A 4,409-nucleotide genomic window follows, 5' to 3' on the forward strand; every position below is an offset into this window, starting at 1 on the left:
TCTTTGTTTCTTGACTCATTTATACTGGTGTTTTTAATTTAACCAGCCAAAGCTGAAGGAAGTTCACATAGTGGCAACGGCTCTGTATGCCTAAAATTAACTAAGTTGTACATTTAACCCTTGTGTTGTCTTTCCGTCAACCATTAAAAAAAAAAAGACGTTTTGGTCACTTTTTTTTCAACATAATTATTGCTTTTTCCCAACATTTTTGTAACTTTTTCAATGTTAGGGGCACTTTTTTGATATTTTTTTGTTGACGTTTTCAGCGCTTATTTTGACGGCCCACTTTTTGTCCCAAAAAATAAATGAATAAATGAATAACTGAAAACGGGTCAAATTAGACCCAAGAACAAGATGACGGTTAAATAAAACACCCCAAAAATTCAATGAAAGTAGTAATTAATGTCACCTGAAGAATGTTGTATGGAGTCATCCATGTGATTTTTGGGCAATTTGGTTGAAAGAAATCCATATTTCTGATATAAAACCCTTTGAAATGGGTCAATTTGACCCATAGGACAACACAAAGTTAAGTGCAAAAGTGCTTATACCCATTCTGAATGGCCACAATCGTAGGCGGAGCAAAAACACTTTTAAGGTCAAACCTTGCCAACTGTCTCACCTTCACACACCTGGCCAATCACTGCATGAACGCGGCATTACTTGTTGCATTGTCTGTTTCAGGTGTTGTTCGAACACCTAATTTGAAACATTCCCTGCCATGCAAGTATTTACCGCTGTTCATGAGAACTAGGCAGTTGAGGCCCCAGTGCTCCCTGTGGACTATGCTCTCATGGCAGAGCCTTTGTTTTTTTGTGAAATGTCCTGGCCACAATGAAGGCATTTCACACAAAAAAAAAAACTGTCTTTGCCATGGGGACCCACCATATGGCTCATGGGCGAGAGTCCTGAGCACCACAGGAAGTTCCCACTGTGGGACTGGTAAGCAGTTTGCCTCCGTCACCTCAAGCCTTGTAGAAAACAGAGGGTGAAGGCTTGACTTCTTTCCGAAACCAACGTGACATTAAGAAATTAGCGATAAAAAAAATACTCAGCTAAATGGTATAATGTGAACACTAGCTGTATCCAACAAAGCTGGAAATACAACACAGAAATAAATCCCCTTTAACCACTTTCAAAACCCCATTCACTTTTCTTATTTTGTAAAGATGGACTAATGGACTAATAGATCTGTGCTCTGGGAATGGGTCCAGTTCCTGAGAGCATCAGAACTGAGCCGCCTGTGGATGTTGACGTTTTGGAGGCAAGGGTTGTTCACAACTGTCTGATCCTAGGGTCAGGGCTGTGTGATACCAGTCACCTATGTGGAAACACTGGTATAGCTGTCTTTTTGAATTTGTGTCTGTAGTCTTCCTTCTAATGTGTTGTTTGTCTTTTTTGTCTTTGTTTTAAATGGACCTTCACTCAGTCTAAAGATAAAGCGATACAATAACTGGTAACATCAGTTACTATTGAGACAGATACATGTGTTATTTGTAGCCAGTGAGCTGTTAGAATGAGACGCAGCTAAGTTGAGGGGAGTGTTTTCCACTTGAGGCATTGAACGTTCGCTGACCCTTCGTGGCTTCGTGTTTTACGTATGGACGTACAGACAACTGTCACTGGAGTACTTTGTCAAGTTCTGGAGTTATAAGGAGTATATTTATTTTGATTCCTGGGCAGATTTGTGGACATTTATTTGCTCTGTACATAAGAGATGTTATAATCTACGGCCGCCCTGGAAAAAACATGAGCTAAATGACCACTCTGTGTTGTAAGGCGGTAAGTGTAGCTTTAATTGGGATCAATGCTGTTCATCAATACAGTTGACTTTTTTATGACATACTGTCCTATGACTTTTTGTTGACTTTTCTACGACCTATACTATGACATTTTATTTGACTTTTTATTTGTTTATGTCTTGCCGTACTATGACATTATGATATTTTTAATGACATGCCATATTTTTACTTTTTCTGACTTATCCGACTTGTTTCTGACATGAATTTTGATTTCCATTTAAATGACATACTATACTATGACTATTTTATGGTATGACATTTTTTATGACAATTTAATGGCATAGGCTACTATTTGCTTTTAATGAATTTGTTATGGTATACCAATCAATGACTTTTATGGCACACTACACTGTCTTTTTAAATTGAAGTTTTCTATGACATTACATACAGTAATATGACTTTTATGGCATACTAAATTATATCTTTTTTATTACCTTCTTAAGGCATACTATACTATGACTTTTTATGGCATACTATGCTTTGACATTTTCTATGACAACATAAAAGCATAGGCTTCTGTAATTTTTATTTTATGGCATATTATACTATGACTTTTTATTGAAAGTTTTCTATGACACTATGACCGTTATGACTTTTTATGACATACTATACTATGATGCTTTTTATTATACACTATACTTTTACGTTTTTTATTACATAATATACTATGGCTTTTGTATGACGTGTGAAATTTTTATGATGTTGTCATGACATAGTATACCATTTTTATGGCGTTAATTATGACATACTTTACAGTACTTTGACTTTTATGACATACTATAATAGGACCTTTTATGAAATACTATACCATGATATTTTATGGCATACTATGATGTTTTTTTATTACATACTACACTATGACTTTTTTGGCATACTAAATTTCTTTTCATGTCGTTTTTAATGACATACTATGTAAGGAATATTTATGAAATACTATTCATTGACTTTTTATGGCATACTATACAATGATTTTTATGACATTGTATACTGTGACATTTTTTATTACATACTATACCAACAATTTTTTTAAGATGTACCATGCTATGATTTTTTTTATTTCATACTATACTGTTACATTTTCATGACATACCATACTATGACTTTTTATGAAATACTATACTATGACTTTTTATGGCATCCTATGTTATGATGTTTTTTATGACATACTAGTTTTAAAAATAAATGTACATTACATGTCATTTGCACACCTTGAGCAACCTCTCACTATACTATACCATGACTTTTTATGACATACTACAATGTGACTTTTTATTACATACCATACTACTAAATTTTTTTTATAACTTATTATACTATGACTTTTTAGGACATTCTATACTAAGATGTTTTTATGACATACTATACTTTGACATTTTTATTACATACTATACTATTACGTTTTTATGACACACTATACTACGACTTTTTTAGGACATGTAATACTATGAATATTTATGACATCCTATACTAGGATGTATTTTATGACATACTATGAGTCTTTAGGACATACTATACTATGACTTGTCATGACTTTTTTATGACATACAATACTATGATGTGTTTTTAATTTACCATACTTTGACATTTTTTATTACATACTATACTATTACATTTTTATGCCATACTATACTATGACTTTTTTAGGACAAACACTGCAATACTTTGACTCTTTATAACATAATGTACTATGACTTTCCTAGACATACAATACTATTTTTATGACATACAATACTATGACTTTTTATGACATACAATACTATGACTTTTTATGACATACAATACTACGATGTTTTTTTATGACATACTATACTATGACACTGCCACTGCTGGGAATATTTATGAAATACTATACCTTGAATTTTATGGCACAGTGTATTGTATTATACTATTGGGCTTTTTTAACTTACTATACTTTGACATTTTTATGACATACAATATTGGCTTTTAATGACATACTATACTATGATGTTTTTTTATGACACACTATACTATGTTTCAATACTGTAACTTTTTATGACATCCTATACTGTGACTTTTTATGACGTTTTTTATGACATACTATACTACTAAATTTTTATGCCATACTATACTAAGACTTTTTTTGGGCATCCTAAACTATGATGTTTTCATGACATACTATGACTTCTTGTTGTGGTTTGAGGTTTTTGTTGGGTTTGTTTTCCTGTTTTCACCTCCATGTGAGTGTCTCAGTGTTTTCCCCGGTCCCGTGTACCTGACCCCGTCTCCTATCCCCGGTATGAGTCTGTGTGTTTCACTTTCTGTTTTATTTTGAAATCAGGCTTCCTGCCTTGTCTTGTCTTGTCTTGTCTAGCTTCACTTTGTTTGTCTGATTGTCCTGCCCCGCCCTAATGTGATTCACCTGATGTGTCACCTGTTCCCCATTACCTCGTTACCTTGTGTATTTAACCTCAGTGTTTCCTCTGCCTCTTGTTGGATCATTCTTGTTTTTCAGTCTGCCTGTGCCACATGTCTGCATCTGCGCTTCCGGCTCCCCCCGTGAGTTTTTCCCTGTGTAGTTTCCTGTTTTTTTGCATTTTCCCCTGCTCCTGTGCCTGTCTGCTTTTTGGATTTTGGATTGTCCCTCGG

This window comes from Etheostoma spectabile, chromosome 17 (assembly GCF_008692095.1).
Source record: "Etheostoma spectabile isolate EspeVRDwgs_2016 chromosome 17, UIUC_Espe_1.0, whole genome shotgun sequence".
Classification (NCBI taxonomy): Eukaryota; Metazoa; Chordata; class Actinopteri; order Perciformes; family Percidae; genus Etheostoma; species Etheostoma spectabile.